Here is a 19321-nt window from a genome sequence, read left to right as displayed (position 1 = left end):
TACACTCCCCAGGGACATGCAGCCCTAGAGCACACTGCACATCTGCAGGTGCCCACTGTGGACAAGTCACTGGCGGACAAAATAGGCTTCTTAAGTTAAATGAAAAAAGAGCTTTTTCCTTGGTTCTAGCTCTTTCAGGCAACCGTTAGCACTGTTCTTCAGAATATTGTTTAGACTGAGAAAGCACGTATGTCAAGCCACCTGCAGTCACAGCAAAAATCTGAAACCTGCTAAAAAATTACCACAGTTGCAAACCTTGTTTTGATGAGTTTATTCCTAACTTCTTTACCTAAAAACTGAAAAGCTGGTATTCACAAAACCTTCTTTCCATGGTAGCTCATAATCAACTGATCATCACATATTTAAAAACCAAAAAGGCTGTGCAGTGCCTTTACACAGTTTTGCATGGTGCCAACAATAGCAGAATGGACCATTTTGTCTATCAAATTATACAAACTAATTATATAATTAGTTAATGTTTGCACAGTGCTTTAATGTATACCATTTCTTTTTTCAAGAGTTGCTCATGTTTAGCAGCTAGCAATGCAAGCTGGGTGTCTCAGCTGCACTCTATAGTGCAAGAAACCAACTAAATGTGACCACCAGAGACACGTGTTGTCTGCAACAGCAGGGAACTTGCTCAGCTCAGCTCCCTGCCTACAGCCACTCTCAGCAGCACTTGAGTATGAACTCGTCTCGCACCCGTACTGCACTCAGTCCTCACCCCTACTTCTGCAAATGTCAAATGAGATTTTCAAAAAGCGCCAGTAAGTTATTTAATTCACTTCCACTACACTCGGACCTCAGGATCAAAGTGAGACCATCGCTGAAGGTTTTAAAAAAGCCCATCAATGAAATCTGCAAGCAGCTATAGCAAATTCAAGCTCATCCTCACTAGTCTGTGTTTTGAGACTTCATTTCCTAACAGGCTTTTGTGAAAACACAAGAAAAATTCAAATACTTTCTATGTACTTCTAGAGCCCATACTCTGTAAGAGTAACAATTATACAGTGCGTGGTAACACTCTGATTTTTTTCTGCATGGTATGTTGTGCTTTATGCTGTTTAAAAGGAATAAACCAACTGCAGGGTTTTGTTTTTTTTCTTGCAGTGCAGAGATTATAGCCCGCTTCATTGTCTTTCCTTGACTCTTGGCTTCCATACAGAGACTGTCATCTGTCTTTTCTGAAGGCTACGAAGGATCAGAGTGCAGTAAGCTTGGTCTGGAAATTTTGCTTTCAGTGGTCTGTCTTCCCCTTTCATGTATAAGGCCATAAGACAATCACAACTTGTATTTCAGAGGAGCAAAGGTAAGATACAACAGGCAGTAGCAGACTAACACAGCTATGCTCCTCTCAGAGTCCAACAATAGGACAACCAACAGTCCAACAAGACTGACCCTGCACGGTTTGGTCTAGACAAAGGCAGACAACAGTGAAGTAAAAGTAAAGAAAACAAAGTATGGAAAAGAAAGTAAAGCAAAACTGCATCATCCTGGTGAAACCTGTGAACTTTGAGGCATAGTGCTTCCCAGGTCTCTCCCTCAGGAAGTACACATTTGCAAAACTTCTCAAGTAACCTGAACGTCATTTACACAGATTTGGTCCTTGGTGTTCCCTTTGGCTTCTAGCAGAGCAATTAGCCGCGCATTCCCTTTGTCCAGCTGGAAGAATAATATTGTGATTAAGTAAACATGGGGCACGTACACTTTGTTCGCCCTCTTCCTCCCACAGGTATCCCTTCATAAACTTTCACCTCCAACACCCAAATGAATTTCAATCAGTATCAGTCTTAACAGCAGTAAGAGGAAAAGTAATAAAAGAAATCTGCATGAAAAAAAAAATTACCTTCTTGTGCAAGAAGACAACTTCAATTATTATTTACATGGCAGATGTTCCACACTGTAACTGAACCTGCTATGCATCTTTGTCTTTCTGTAGCTGTACGTAAAGTACGTATTTTTAACACCAGAACATTGGTGCTTATCGCGAGTGCTGTCACAGTAGCTCTTCATCACTTTCTAAAGAACCTGAGACTGAGGGGAGATTTGAACAGTGCTTTGAAAAATCCAAAACCAAAAGGTCGCAATGATGGGGAAATAACCAGAGCACAGTGAGGACAGGGGGAGAAAGACTGGAAGCAAGAACACACTCACTGAGAGATGAAGAGCAAGAGTTACACTTCTCACTGCCCTCCCACCTCATTCGATTTCACTGCATCTGTCAAAGCACCACTTCCTCAAAGGAGCTTCTGACATGTGCAACCAGCTTGGGGAAATGACAAGAACTAACCTGTGTCTTTACTGAGTTACCACGCCCACCACGGGCACTAATTTAGAGGTGCTACTACTCATCCCTGACAGGAATTCACCCTCCACATACAACTACAAGCCTAATGCAAAGAATCTTGTGGTGAAATTTTGAACAGCACTCAGCAGCATCTGGAAAATTTTTATTCATAATCATAGACTGGATACATTTCAGACAAAAAGAGACATACTGAAGGCATATGACAGGTAATTCAGAGGTATGGTCACAGGCACCGTGCAGACATTAAGACACTTTTGTGATTTCCAGTGGTACATTTTTTGCACAGTAACAGCAGCAGATTTCAGCAGACACAGTATTAGCAATGAATCAGAGTACCTAGCAGAGGAATTGCTAGTGAGCAAGGAGCAAAACTAGAGACCAGGGAAAGAAATGGCAGTTTTCCACAAAAGCTAACAGACATGAACACAATACAGATATGCCATTTAATGTGGGTTTTGTTTGGGAGTTTTATTCCAGTATATGGCGGAAAATCTGGCATAATGTCCTACTGATATACAAAAAAGCAGCTGATGTGTTTTTTCACTTCGGTGACGAGAGTATTATCACAAACACCCAGCAGTAATCAGTGGCTGTTATTTTTCTGGTCACAAGTTAGACAGCTACACTATTTGATTCACTTGTACATAGGAATAAAGTAGGCTTACTTCTTGCATTTTGAATTTGTGTTGCATTACTCATGAGCATATAAATTTAGGATGTGTGAATGTATCACTATGTAAACAGATAATAAGCAGAAATACTGTAAACAATTAGAATAGTCACCAGAAAAATAGACTAAAGTAGTGGCTAACAAACATACCCTAAATCTTACCATACTGCATCAGGAGTAAAATAACTGAATTGCTAATGAAGTCATCTGAACTTCAGATTGCATCCTTTGCAACCAAGTATTAGGTATGAACAACTGAAAACACTGATGCTAAGTTTTTTCGTTCAATAATTCAATGTACTATTTAAAAATGTTTGCAGTTGGAAAATCAGATTCTTTGCCAGTCTTAGACATGTTATTATTTCTTTAACAGTTTGTTTCTCCTGTTATAAAATAATCCAAGGCTTTTGAAAAGTTTAGAGAGAAAACACTTAGACAAAAAAATATCCCATATAGTCTTTCTCCCTTATCTTTCAAAGCTACTACTATTCCTTAGTAAGTGACTCGTCTTTGCCAGTTTGTAACCCAAACTAAATTAACTTTCTTTCAACACTATTTTCACCATGTTAATTTCAACAAAAACTCTCCTATGAAGAATACTATATTATGGAATTTAATTGGCATGAACTAAATAAATCAGTCTAAACCTCTAAAATCTAACATAAAGTTTTTCCCTACACTGTGAACACTTCTGCAGAATTATCCAGTATAGACATAGTTTTCCATTAGTGTCTACAAAAGTCTAGTGTTTTTTAATAAAACTTCTATGATTTGTCCACAAAGGCTAAAACGCAAACTGCTTCAGCCTACAAAGAGGATGACCTTCCCTTGGTCGAGGAGGACTGTGTGAGGGATCGCTTAAGTGATCTGGATGTCCACAAATCCATGGGCCTCGATGGAATGCACCCACGAGTGCTGAGGGAGCTGGCGGATGTCATTGCTGAGCCACTCTCCATCATCTTTGAGAGGTCCTGGAGGACAGGAGAGGTGCCCGAGGACTGGAGAAAGGCCAATGTCACTCCAATCTTCAAAAAGGGCAAGAAGGAGGACCCAGGGAACTACAGGCCGGTCAGCCTCACCTCCATCCCGGGTAAGGTGATGGAGCAGCTTATCCTGGAGGCCATCATGAAGCAAGTGGAAGAAAAGAAGGTTATCAGGAGTAGTCAGCATGGATTCACCAAGGGGAAATCATGCCTGACCAATCTGATAGCTTTCTACGATGACATGACTGGCTGGGTAGACGAAGGGAGAGCCGTGGATGTTGTCTACCTGGACTTCAGCAAGGCTTTTGACACAGTCTCCCATGATGTCCTCCTAGGGAAGCTGAGGAAGTGTGGGCTGGATGAGTGGTCGGTGAAGTGGACTGAGAACTGGCTGAATGGCAGAACTCAGAGGGTTGTCATCAGCGGCGCTGAGTCTAGTTGGAGGCTGGTGACAAGTGGTGTCCCTCAGGGGTCAGTACTGGGCCCAGTCTTGTTTAACTTCTTCATCAACGACCTGGATGAAGAGTTAGAATGTACCCTCAGCAAGTTTGCTGACGACACCAAACTAGGAGGTGTGGTAGATACACCAGAAGGCTGTGCTGCCATTCAGCGTGACCTGGATAGGCTGGAAAGCTGGGCAGAGAGGAACCTGATGAGGTTCAACAAGGGCAAATGCAGGGTCCTGCACCTGGGGAGGAACAACCTCATGCACCAGTACAGGCTTGGGGTGGACCTGCTGGAGAGCAGCTCTGCTGAGAGGGACCTGGGTGTCCTGGTGGACGACAGGTTAACCATGAGCCAGCAGTGTGCCCTGGCTGCCAAGAAAGCCAATGGGATCCTGAGGTGCATCAAGAAGAGTGTGGCCAGCAGGACGAGGGAGGTTCTCCTTCCCCTCTACACTGCCCTGGTGAGGCCTCATCTGGAGTACTGTGTCCAGTTCTGGGCTCCCCAGTTCAAGAAAGATGAAGAGCTACTGGAGAGAGTCCAGCGGAGGGCTACAAGGATGGTGAGGGGACTGGAGCATCTCCCCTACGAGGAGAGGTTGAGGGAACTGGGCTTGTTCAGCCTGAAGAAGAGAAGGCTGCGAGGGGACCTAATAAATGCTTATAAATATCTGAAGGGTGGGTGTCAGGAGGATGGGGCCAAGCTCTTTTCAGTGGTGCCCAGTGACAGGACAAGGGGCAATGGGCACAAACTGAGGCACAGGAAGTTCCGTCTGAAGATGAGGAAGAACTTCGTCCCTCTGAGGGTGACGGAGCACTGGAACAGGCTGCCCAGGGAGGTTGTGGAGTCTCCTTCTCTGGAGATATTCAAGACCCGCCTGGACAAGATCCTGTGCAGCCTACTGTAAGTGACCCTGCTTCGGCAGGGGGGTTGGACTAGATGACCCACAGAGGTCCCTTCCAACCCCTACTATTCTGTGATTCTGTGATTCTGTGAGAAGACAGGGTTATCTGAGGTACAGGATGAAGCTCCAAGGCACACCCTGCACAAGCATGCTGGTTTCTAGAAAGACTTGCTGACAGAGTAGACATGGAGGGAAAGGAGACAGAATTGTGATGCTGGGCACACCAGGACTTACCCACCATCCCAGCTGGTGGGGGACCAGTGGCCTTTGGTAACCACTAGTCAGGGGGCTATGTGGAACAGGCATGGGTGAAAAGTCTTCCAGAAGCTAACTAGACGCATGGTCTGTCTCATTTTTTTTCAAGTATTTCCTGAGGCAGACTCAAAGCTGTTCTACCTTTCAATCGCCCAGGAAGTTAAACATCCCAGTGAGATATCAAACCCACTTAATTTCTGCACAGGACTTGTCAGGAGGCCAGCTACAGCTTCAAAGCCTTCAGCAGCTTCTATATTTAGCAAGAAAGCGGTTTTTCATTTGTGAGAACGGAATTCAAAACAGCCACAGGAAAAACCATAAAAAATTAATGGTGTTGGTCTTACACAAGATTCTAAGCAGAGTTAGCAATCTAACTATGAACTATACAAAGCCATTTTATGAAACAAATGCTTCCCATCCCCACCCAAGTCAACAGAAATGAACAGATTGAACAAAAATTGACAGTTTCACTGGGTTTTGAATACTGCCCAGAGTCTGTGTGATCACAAATGAATGAATGGATGTGAATATACAAATCTATGTAAAATTAATTTCCTCATTTCTTCTCCTTCTCTGCGCATTTCTGAAATGTATTCCACGATCCAAAAATCTTTCATTACAACTTCTCTGCTCCTTCTCCCACCTTCACACCAAAACAAATGCAGGTAAATAACAAACACTTCCACCACAACCGATCAAGATGCCAGAAACAATATTCCCACCGCGTGAACCCCAGTAATTTCAGAGTTAAATATTCATGACTCAGGGCATAAATTTCCCTATTCTCTTATGAACACACATGATGCATTCAAATATAAATGTTTTTTCACTTGCAAATAAGACATGTAACCATATTTCACACCAATGAAGAAAGTAGTTGAAAAAGTATATGCCAGATAGGGAAGATGCCAACGCAGCAAGATGCCAACGCAGCAAGAAGTCAAATTAGAAAGCTACTTTAGATGGTGCAAGAAAGCTAGCAAGAATCAGAGTATAGATTAAGTCAGCAAAACCCACTACCCTTGCACCTCTATGAGCAACGAAGAGTCGGGCAGCAGCATTAACCATCCCACTGCTCAAGAGATAGGCAGGAAAGGTACACAGGATATCAAACGTGGTCTTCCAGCAGGCCTTGAGGTCCCAAAATGAACAGCATTTCTCTTAAATTACAAAAGATTTTTTTAAACATTCCCTCTTACTTGAAAGCGAACTCATTTTCTAGCTACATACTTAAGCAAATAAATATCCAAGTAGTCCTCTTTTAATGCCAAAAGCATCAAAACATTCACAAGAAACTGTATGCATTATGTAATAAGATACTTTTCACTAATTAATTGACACCTATGCTGGGTCAGTAGTTTTCCAGAAGAACATTTATTTGGGAATGCTGATTGACAGACAAATTATAGTTTGGTTAGCTGGAACTTGAAAGCCAAGTGCAGATTTATTAACAGATGTTCAAACAGTAGTATATAACAAATGTAAGTTCAACCTACATCAAATGCACTACTGCTGAATTCTTGACTTATCCTCTGAAATAAGCCATTGAAAACATCTCAATAGGACTGAACAAGGATGTGAAAAGTGTATGCTATGCAATTAAGAACTATATTTAGCTGCCAGAGTAAACTTCCTCTTGATAATGTCAGCAATGATGATGACTGCCTGTCCTACTATACTGATACTTGAATAAAACATGAATCATAAATTCAGGCAAATATTAAAATTTATTCTGGATTTTCTCAAGTGCCTTTCTGGTATGGGTACCTATTTTCTTTTTACCTTTATAAGTAAAAATTATTAAACTATACAGAGGTTTTTTTTTTTTTTAAATTTCTGTGCTTAAAACACTTATTTAGGATGTTTCCAAATGATTCATTGTAAAATTCTTGGTAAACACAAAGCCTTTTCAGTGGCCAAATCTCATTTAAGTCTCAGAAACAGACAGACTGAGACAAACTGTATTCCTAAACTGTAAAGTAAAGCTAAATTTTATGTGTAAAAGGCAGGATACAACACTATTCAAAAGCACACTGTTTAGCCTTAGACTCCTCATTCAAGTAACAGTAAAGGAAAGAGGCAAAATAAAGAAAAGAGCCATTCAGGTGAAATAAACGTTTTTAACAAAACGCCAGGGTTCAAAGATGCTGAAAAGCAGAGAGAGAACATTTTAATTGCTGTATCTCCGTCTTCAGTCCAGTCGACACCGAATACCACCTAAACAGAGGAACCTGTACAATTTCATTGCTGCTCATACAAAATCATCACTCTTGGTGTTCATAACCAAAAGAATCTGAACACATTATAAGGTTAATAAAACATGATCCGGCCTAAAAATTCACTCTCCATTTGAATGGAACCCCTTTTTGGAAACGACATGATAACATTTCTTCTGCCTTGAAGCTCCTAGAGCAGTTTGCAGGTCTTAATCCCACAGCTCCTGAAAATGCAATGAAGCTGTGGCAGCCTGACCTGAGCAGTGCGCTCCTGGCCACATGTGCTTGCTGTGAGAAGGGTCAGGGCCATGGTCACCCCAGGGGAGAGAGACCCTTCTGTCTTTTGGGATCTGCAGGGCTAGTGGAGGGAGAGAGAGCTGGAGAGACTGCAGGGTACAGCACGGTGCCAGGATGGAGCTGAAGAGATGGCACTGGGTGGACAGGCAGTCATATCTCAGGGCAGACAGACACAAAGACTTTGTAGAGGACTGGAGAAGACCAGGCAGGGCTTGCCACCGTACCCAAGCCCCTGCACTGATTGCCAGCAAGCACTCCATGTAAGACCCTGTGGGATTTATGAGTAAACATTTTGATTTCTCTGACTACTTTCACTCTTGTCTTTTTACAAAGTTAGCCCTAGTTGTTATCCTATTTTTATAATGGCTAATTCAGAAAACTTACCTTAAATCTTGGCATATCTACTGTATAATGGCCAACCAGCATCCTCTGTCACAGGCATTAACAGCTGTTATCTCCACTAACAACCGGGCAACTGAATCAGACATTGCACAGAGACCATGATCCTGAAACCTTTTCGGGACTATTCATCAGAGCTATACCACTTGCAGACCACAGACTCAGAAATCACATCTGCCAAATTCAATCACTTACATTTTTAGTATGATCTTTGACCAGTAAGAAAAGCGAAGAACATTTGGGGAGAAAAGTGACTTTAATGCTTGCAACTTCCAATTGGCATTTGCCATTTCCAGTCTTCATACTTGTCAGGTTTTTTTAGCCACACTGCAAATTTTAATCTACTGGGGTTTTTTTAACCTACAAGTTTTAATCTACCTTTAAATATTTAAGTAATTAATTTTTCAAGTCTCAATTCTGTGAAGGACTTTTACTCAATACAAGGTAGGAATCACTCAAAATTTTTTTGTAAAAGCAGAAGAGCCTGGATTCTCCTGCAGATGAAACAATAGCAGTCCCATCAGACTGTAGGGAAAGAGCATTATCCCACCGCTCTGCTGGAGATCCAAACATAGCTTCTTCAGTGGGAGACAGATTTTAGGCTGATGGAGCTTATTTCCCTGCAGATGAGATACAGACCAGATGGCAATGTTCAAGTACCTTCAATACCTTCTCTCTCTTTTTTTTTTTTTAAAGAAAAAAGAGAGGCAGACACTGCAACGAAGTGAAAATAGGAAACTATGTACTTATACTGCTCCACTGATCATTGTTTAAATACTTTTTCTTCTTCATATTGATCTCCAATAAAAATCTTTAATTTATAAGGCTTCATTTCATTAAAAAATAAATAGTGCTAAGGCAAAGTCAGTCAAAGCAGCCCTTCCTGAACACAAAAAAAGACTGAATGAAAATAACATTTTACCCTGTTGATCTCCCTCAAAGAAGCGGGAAGGTCTGCAAAATAATTCTGACCATGCAGATAAGAGTTACATCAATGTACAAAGTAATCCCTTATAAGAGCCCAAGAATGAATTTGGCTGGAGCAAGATTTGGTGTAATTTCAGGGAACTAAATTTATGAGGCTTTTGGACGCATTTGCAAGGGGAAAGAATGGTGAGGAAAACAGAATTTTTCCTCACCATTGCACACCCGCTACTACAGATCAGCCAGGACACCAGTTCTTCTCACTGGCTGAAGTTCACCCACTCCAGGCACCAACAGGAGACTTATGCCCTGGAGATGCCCCCTTGGACACTATCCGCCTGCCATGTGAACACCTGCAGGGCAACCTGTCACGCCAAAATTCTTTCCAGAGCTTTTACAATGGAAATGTTATCCAGCAACTGCTTCGTCGTAACAACTAAAGCTGGGGAAAGCACATCTCTTTTGCTGACCTCTCAGCTCGGTGCTGTCCTCAGAGAAAACATCAGACTCATGGTTAAACTGGCAAACCTGAAGAGATGCTGGTCTCTGCTCATTAAAGCATAATAATCCACTGCAGACAGACTCTCCTCTCATTATCATTTGAACACTCTTATATAGAAAGATAAAAGTTGGCAGGTCTATACCAGAGAGATACAGTGAGTCACTTAAACCAGTATCAGTACTGGTATTACACATGCTTGTATGCTTTTTCATGACAAACATTTGCTCCTGTCAAGAGATCCAGAGCTACAGTGACTTACTGATGGTACGTTACTCACACACACCAGCCCTCTTCAATTGCCCATATAGAGGCCTAAAGAAGATGTCCAATTTTAAAGTGAAATGTTACAGAACTCTACACTTGTGCTTCCAAAAAAAACCCCAAATAAACTGAGATTTTTATCACAAGGAAAAGTTCAACTTCATCTATTTAGAGCTGAAACTGGAACATGCTGCCTGGACGTGCGTTTTGGGTTGGGGTTTTTTTTCTAAAAGGGCCTGCATATCAGCTGTATCCTGTATCACAAGACTGAGGAAAAGGGCTCAGAGAAGGAAAAAGCTCATTCCCTGCTCCTGCACCAGGCCCTCCTGTCTTTCATGATGTAAGACACATTTCTTATACCCCCTTCCCACTCTGGGAGGGTGGGCCTATGGAGCTGACTTCCACCTTCTAGAAACAATTAAAGTTAGTCACCTTCAGCAGCAAATGTGGCCCTGCAACACCCAAACACTCCTAGTCCTACCTACTAAATCTCTCCAGAAGGACCCACCACAACAGCTGAAAGACATGCTTGCCACCTGCAGACTTTCACACACATCTGTGTAAAATAGCAATATTTGACTTAGCCCCATAAATATGATGGTTAAATGCAGATAACAAACTTCTCTAGCTGTTCACCCAGCCTCAAAACTTTTCCCCCTTTTGAATAATGTAGATTTTTATTCTAAGGCAATGAAAATAAAGTGTTTATTGTTTTTGCAACATCAACTATCACAGATAAATGAGCAGAACAAAATCCCACCTAGAGCCATCAGAACTGAAGATGTTTCTCTGCTGAAATACTGAAGTAGTACCACTTTGCCATCAAAGTTTCACTGATAGTCACAGCAGGCAGTAATGACTATTTTGCCATAATTCTGTTTACCCAACAAGTTTACTATGGGAGGTAAAAGATAAAAAACACACTTAGCTGTTGCAGTTCATACTAACACAGTTTAAAACACTACAGCAAGCATTTCATGGCAGTATATTTATTCTGGTAGCTTATAGTTAACACTACATCAAAACGTTTTTTTGTTTGTTCATAAGACAATGATCTCCTCATTTACTTATTCACTATAGACACTTGTATCACATCCATCAGTATGTATTATATTTTCATCAGTGTCATTGTGACTTGCGTTGCAGTAATACCCAGAGACTGCAGCAGCGGTTCTGTCTGTCAACGGGCAAACATAAAATAAATAAACTCTTCACTATGAAGTCAAACAGGTAAGAGAGACAAATTTGCAGAGTGAGAACAGGGTGACATAGAGCTAAAATGGGACACAATAATTCAAGAAGCTCCAGCAGCAAGTACCACAGCAGAGACCAAAATAAAATTCTGCCGTGCTGATGCGAATACTAAGTTTTGGTAACAACATCAGCTGAGCCACATTTTCATATTTGCATCTCTGCATTCCCTGCCCAGTGCCCCATCTGCTGCACCCAACACATACCAAGCTGGTATCTCAAGTCTTCTGAAAAGATGATATACACTCTTACAACCAGCAGTAAAGGACAGGCTTCACCAATTCAAGTATAAGGTAATATGCAATGCCTGCAAACACCTCACCAGCCCGAGACTAAATTTTCCTTGGAAGGGATAAGTGGTACAGAACTACAGACAAAGGAGCACATGCAGGCTATCTATAACCCAGTTAGAAACAAGTCAGATACATCTTAAGACAGTTTATTGTCCAAGCTAAGCCAAAGGTCAAACATGTAAGCATAGTCCCTTAAAATAAGTCGTACTAATTCCCCTAGCTTCCTTGAACTCTGAAACAGAACTAATTATCAAATTCAGCTTCAGAAAGACCAGCCGTAAGTAAAATAGAAAAGCAAAAAATCTCATTGGTGCAGATAATTCCCACTTTTATTCACAGGAAAATTATAGAATCATAGAATCACAGCATATCTCAAGTTGGAAGGGACCCATAAGGATCACGGAGTCCAACTCCCTGCTCCTCGCAGGACTATTCCATGTACTTAAAACTGTGTGAGAACCTTGAAAGTAAATGAAAGACCATTTTTGCACTTTATGTACAGAATAGACGTCAGAAGAGCAGCTTCTCTTCTCATTTTTTTCCGTGGGTGAGGGGTAGGAGAGAGCAGCTAAAACAAAGCAAGCAGTTGGTATGCTTCCTGTTCACCATCATCAAACCGGTCTGCAGCAATGGGGACCGAATGGATGGTGAAGATCACATTATACCACTTCTAGGAAAGGCAATATAGTTCAAGAATACCACAATGGTAATATGTAAAAAAGCCAAATCCATCTGAAAAATTCAGTACTCAAACATATTTATGCTTAACTGTGCACCAGGCAGCTTTTCCCTCCTTTTCCAGGCTCCTGTTCCTTCTCGCAAAGGCACAACCTGTTCTCTCTGTAGGTGCACATGCAGCCCTGAAATTAATTTCGTGTTTGACATCAATAAATTGCACTTCAGGTGGAGATCTCAAAGCACTGTATAAATGTAAAAATAACTTCTCCAAAATTTGCCAACGAAAAGAATAAAGCACAGCAAATTTAAGTGATTTTCCCAGATTCACACCAAAATACTCAAATCTTACTTCACTCAGCGGAAGAAGTAGCCTTAATGCAGTTTTCAAGAATTTTCAGGTACCAAACTTCCACAACTTTCAAACTTCAACTGGATTTTTATTACAAATTTCCCCTAGAAAAAGGTGGCTGAAACATGCATCTCTCTGTACGAAAACAGATTTTGTGAGTGCCACCTCCTGGTGATAAAACAAAACTGAAAAATCATGCACTAAGCTGAATATTCTCAAACAAAGTAAAGTGAAAATAAAATAGTTTGGCCTGTTTTGGTTTGCTTTTTTATGATGGCTTGACTTGAGGCATCAAATTTTCCTTTTTGCAAACTTGAAGGAGGATACAAAATTTATTAGCCTTCTTTAGTTTTACAGAAGTGCATATTCATAAGCATCCTTTAATCAGTGATAATGGGGAAAACAGAGCAAATGCTACATTGCTGGAAGAGTCACCCTCTCGGGAAGGTACATCTGCCTTGATTTTATCCTTTTGGAACTTTGTTGGGGAAGACATTCAAAGGTATACTGAGATCTCCAGTAGAGGCTGCCCATGGGGTCCTGAGCTTGGTGTTGCCGCCCCCATCCAGCTTGCCAATGCTTTATTTGCCGCCTTCCAGCTGGAGATACTCTTTGGACGCTACTGACAACAGCAAGCTGTCATCATGGTGAAAACACCACAAAGCTATTGATAATCACACCCCATCACCTTCAACTGGTTTGGCCCAGTCTGAAAGAAAAATATTTGTTCTAAGAAAATTACAAAATATAAGCTTTACTTCAATCTACCCCTTCACTATACTGTATTTTGGATAGCTGCAATTCATTTTAAAGCTCACTGTCCGGGCCCACAAAGCCCATAAAGGTACAAGACTTATACCATAATGGTATAAGACTGGGTATAACAAGTTAAATTACAGTCTTAACACAGAATGGGTAAGTGTTGACAATATGCCTAATACTGTTGAGGGATTTTACAGTTCTTGTGTAAAGTACATCATTTTTGGCATTAAGTCTAACACTCTTCAGGGAATTTTTGTAAGTTGCCTGGGGCCTTTGTAACACATAGTCCAACATGCATTTTGGTATCACCAGCTATTTTTATTTTCTTAAACATTTTGTCCCTAAATCAAATTCTGGATGCTTAAGATAAAGACTCTAAAAGTACAAAGTCAATGATGCAAATCACTGCCTGCCATCATTTGTGTTCAAGAGTTGCCTGAACATCTTTTACGTTCAGGAGTTGAACCATGCCTGAAACATGCCAGACAGGGGGGAAAAAAAACCACAACAAAACCCCCTGAAATAAACACTCCAAAGGAATGCCTTGCAACAGGAATCTGTGCACCACCTTTTATGTAAAAATGAAGTAAACCTCTTGTACATTCTATGAGAGGCATACCAAGAACCACAGTGAACCTTCTCAAACCTGACCAGGATCACTGCTCATCCAGCAAAACTAGTTGCAGAATTAAACTCGGGGAGCCTCATGTTCTCAGCTGTGCCCTTTCGGAAGGTCCTAGATCTGACAAAAGGATCCACCAAGACCAATTCCTACTGTCTTTGGAATGGATTTGCCCAACAATTGCCAGAGCTGCAAGTAATGACTTCCTTGCCTTGATGGATCTTCTGTTGTTTTTCAAGCATTTCAAGGACACTGAAGCACATACAAAGCTGGAAAATGTGTCATGCTGGATAAAACTAAGATCATTATCACTTAATCACTTTGCTGTACCTAAACAGCATCAATAACCAGGCTTTAAAACTGCTGACAATTGATTATATAAAACTGAAAAAGAAAGTAAGTCTTGAGTCAAGCTTTCTGCATGAGGAACTGCACAGAATACTGATGAACATCTTTTTTCAGACTGTGCCAACTGACATATAAAAACAAGAGTACTAGAGAGCAAAATAAGTATGTTAAAGAGATTTCAAGTGTGGCCCAAGCTGCTTACTGACTAACACTCCTGCATATAACACTCCTCACAGACTTGTGCGGTTATTGTTCAGAAATGAAACAAGGCTCTCTTGGCAACTGGAGACAAACGATCCTCCCTGACCAAGTTCACAGTTCTCACACAGCTTAGCAGCATTGGAACTGCTTGTTCTTCCAGAGCCTCTGGGGGAAAAAAAAAAAGAATCTCAATCCCAAGATTTAATACCTGTCAGCTATTCCCAGGATAAGGAAGAGCCGTAATGATCTCCAACAGGAAACATGCTCATCTTACACATGAACTTGAGTTAACCAACTCATTTTACCAGAAAAAATTTACAGTCACATTTGCAGGAAAATAGTAAATAAAATACACAATGGTTTCTCATGTCAAGGAAAAAGCTTGGCACTGCAGGAACCACAGAAATAGAAGTTGACAGCTGTCTTTTCAGTGGCCCTGGAAAGGAGAACAAAAGGGGTCCATGCCTATCTGCACAAGTTTCTGCATTTCTTACTGTCAAATGTCCAGCTCTGCTTCTCCAAGTCCCATCTCAAGTATTTTCACGTCAACCCTTCACAACTGTCACACAGTCCTACTCACATGCTCACCTGTTGACTACACTGGTTTTAGTAGAGCAGTCACGGTGGAACAAAAGGCCAGACTGGTTTCCAAGGCTTAAATAACCCACACGTGTACCTGCTTCCAGGGAGAACAGGGGACACAAGGAGATCGCTACGGTTGTCACGACTGAGAGCTGCTCACAATTTCTAGAAAGTCTTGCCAGACGTACCAGCTCAAACCACAACCGCAATAAGGAAGAGCAAAAGGCAGGCTGACAGGCTGCCTCTCCCCTCCCCATGTCCATGTCAGACCTCTCCACCAGCTTACGAGCACAGTGGCTGGAGGCGCAGCACCTGCACCACCTCCACCAACAGCACCTCAGCACGGAATTTTGGTCGCAGTGGAAATTCTCCATCAGCCAAATCCAAGCTGCCTTAAGACTACAACATATTGTCTTAGAGGAATGGAAAATCCACTCCTAAACTTCGAATGAAGTGCCACAAACATGTTAAGTACGATCACAGCTATTCAGACCAAGGATCCAACTGCCCCAGCAGAACCCCTACCCCAGTGGTGCTTATGAATAATGCTGATGGAAAAATATAAAGAGTCCCCCCGAACTACTCCCCACTGCCACCTTCCGGAACTACCTGCACCACCAGGGATATGTTTATCACCAGTATCTTCCGACGGACTTCAAAAACATGTTTTTGTAAGTTAGAGAAACCAGTACAGGTGTTGAACATTGTGGTCCTTTCAGGAAATATGTGGTGTTTTCAGAAAGACTGGGATTTTTATTACTACATGGGACATGAGAACACTCAGGATATGCCTGAACGTAGTCCAGTTCACACCCACAAGTCCATTGTCTGCACAGAGGAGGGAATACAATAAGCAATAAGAATAGCTACTAGGTATTCTAGAAAACAAAATACTGTTCAGATGTGTATAAAGTGCAGATATGCTGGTGATGAAGGGAAATAAAGAAATAAATAAGCTTAGACAATGCTTAATGCTAGTCTAGCTCAGCTCGGCAAATTCCTTTGCTTGACAAATTCCTTAGCTCCGCGAATTTTGTATCTGTTTGAGTGATAAGGCTGGAAAGAAGAGTTACAGAACAAGAAGTCTACACATAAAGCCAGCCATAGCCAGTTCTGTAGTTTGGGTAAAGGCCAAGCAATAACTGAGCCTGCGCGGTTAAAAGGTTACTAGCGGTGACGAAGAGGAGTCACCTATCTTCATCCCCACGACCCCCGACAACCACCACAAGGAGTCACCACGCAAGCGCAGTCGAGAGGAGTTTATGGAAATAACTTGTTGGAACTAATTGTAATATGAAGCGGGAAAGGTTATGCATATGTATAGGTGTATATGAATATGAAAAACAGAACTATATAAGTTATAGATGGCTTAGCGATATCTGCGTGCACGTCTTTGGTGGTGCTAATCCCCGTGCGCCCCGTGCTGAATAAAACATACCTACTTCAGAATCGGAGGATTGTGGAGTCTCATCTTTTCCGCAAGTCACTGGTAATAAATCCTTGAATAAATAACTTCTGGGCATCACTACATTTAGATCACAGTTCGAAGTGTGAACTATGTGAAATTTATAAACTCTAAAAAAAAAATATTACCTTCTTAATAGAACACTCACTAGAAAGCTGGATTTTTAAATTGTACTATTTTGCATTGTAAGACTTCTGTCAAAAGATCTGTGTTGATGAGAGAAGATCAGTGCTGGCCAGGTTATGGTCTTCTGTCTTCCTTACTGTTCTCACCCTTTTCCTCCTTCTGTTCATTCCTGCCTAAGATCTCTCTAGCTCACTTTCACCTCAGCAGATACTGTCAGCAAAGATCTCTTTCTCTCTTTCTATGACCAAGTAAATCTAAAAGGTGAGAAATCGATTACTGACAAAAAGTGGTCAAATACACATATTAAACAAAATGAGAGACTGCAGATTTCCAGTGCCAAGTATGTATACTGTTATGCCTGCATTTTGCATCTGATTTCTATGTGAAAATATATAATATGGGTTCACAAAAGTGTACACTCCTACCACAAAAAACCCAACACAAAACACTGTACTTGCACAATTTTCTGTACTGAAAAAAATCCACCATTATATTATTTTCTTTTTCATATGCACAACATAGTACTACAAAGCATTTTATACTATCAGTACCACACAGGAGGTAAAGTGACTGAAGTCAGAGATGTGCACCACTGCATGTTCAGACTTGCTTTTATTCTCCATACAGTAACACAGCACAATGTGCTTCAGGTTCTCACCATGCACAAAAGCGTAATGTTTTCTCTTAATGTGACTTAGGTGGCATCCTTTCTAAAAATAATCTCCTTTCAAAGCTTTGTAACTTTATACAAGATAAAGAGAGACTTCATGCAAAGTAAAGACTCCCTGCATGTTGTGGTTACTGTAGATTGTTACTGCTCTTTTTGTGCACTCAGCACCACCTCCTGTCAAAAAAAACCCCAAACCTGTAAAAAACAGGGCACACAATTGGATTGCCCCAAAATACTCTGTTCTTTCCTCCATTCCCAAACTCAAGCTCCTGGGGTTGTTTTTTAAGCTGTTTTATCCATTATTGAAAGAATGCAGGGAAACTATTCCAAAACAACCAAGAAGTCATTTTGCTGTGTATCTTGCTGCTTTTACTATCCCATCTGTTTTAAAGTAAAAAAAAAAAACCCAAAACCTAAAAAAACCACAACAAACAACTTTGAATAGTGTAAACCTCTATAACTGATACTGAGACAACTATAAAGGGAAACCTGTTGTCTTCTGGCTCAAATAAGTATCTACCAAAAGACATTTCCCTCCATGTACCCCCACACTAGAAATGGACAACATATGAAAGAGCTGCACAAGCATAAACTACATGAATAGTGTCACTAGGTTTGCAGTCTTCTTCACATACATGCTGTGCTTTATACAGCATAGCAAGGTTCAGTCATAGAAACTCATCTGGACATGATCAAGTGAATGAGACTTGGCTCTTCCGTAGTAGGTACATTCCCAGCGCACATCATCTTCAGTTCTGTAAGTGGTCCTGCTAATAACAAGAACTTCAAAGTACGAGGAATTACTAATCCAAATACATAGAAATACAGAATCTGAAGTCCATCATGTCTGAAGTCCACAGTATCCTGACTAACCAGCACTACTTATACCTAAGTGTCCCTAATGCCAGCCTGCAGCTGCATTCTCTGCTCACTGTCCCACGAAATAACAAACTACTTTACATACGTGAGAGCTAATCCGGCCAAGAAAGATGGAAATGGCAGCAGCTACAAACAGAGTGGGCAGGCACAGCAGACCAAAATCCCCAAACCAAGGACAGTAAATCAGGTGACGCTCTCTTTACCCTGTGATTCTACTCTGAAAGATACTATAGGTGGATCAGCTGTTATGCATCATGTGACGAGCCCACCTCTCTTTCCTGTAGCAGAAGCTTAAAGCTATATGCTGTGAATTACACCCACCACCACCACCACCACATCAAGCACCACACAGGTGATCTCAGAGGTCACCCAATGAATATGTACATGCATTACCACTGGTCTGACTCAGCAGAGCACTCAAGCATGCAGTTAACTTTAAACTTGTTCTGAAGTGATACTGGTTTCAAGCTTGCAAGCCTTGATGCAGAGGGATGATGGACTTGCCAAGTTTTCAAAGGGAAGTAGCGAAGAAAAACAGAAAACGGAGAGAAGCAACACACTTAGAATAAAATGGGAAATCTCTGTCTCCTTTTCTGCACTTTCACTCAGATACAAAACCAAGATTTTCTTGGTATTTTAAACCATGTAATTCTTTTCTGTACATTAAATTCTCATGTCTATGTACATTCAGTTTCAAAAGTATGATACCAAAACTCCCCCAAAAGAGCATCCCCATCTCCAGCGTGACCAGAGTCAAGAAGTACTGAAAAGTTAAAAGTTCTGTGTTGACTTCAAAGACCCAAGAGCAGACAGTCAAGGACTTTCTCATAGATAGGTAAATCTCTGATGCGCAAGCACTAAATCACAGAGGACCAGCCTCCAAATTTCGTGACGACTATGCATCATTATTTTGTACAGCATAAACAGTGGTT

The 19321-nt window shown here is 41.3% G+C and overlaps 1 protein-coding gene across 1 annotated transcript in view; it reads right to left on the bottom strand.

Annotated features, from left to right (window-relative positions):
- The window catches only part of GLIS3 (GLIS family zinc finger 3), a 182163-nt gene that overhangs the window by 153555 nt on the left and 9287 nt on the right, over positions 1-19321 (bottom strand). The window lies entirely within an intron of this gene.

This window comes from Opisthocomus hoazin, chromosome Z (assembly GCF_030867145.1).
Source record: "Opisthocomus hoazin isolate bOpiHoa1 chromosome Z, bOpiHoa1.hap1, whole genome shotgun sequence".
Lineage (NCBI taxonomy): Eukaryota > Metazoa > Chordata > Aves > Opisthocomiformes > Opisthocomidae > Opisthocomus > Opisthocomus hoazin.
This window is presented reverse-complemented; position numbering and strand designations above follow the sequence as displayed.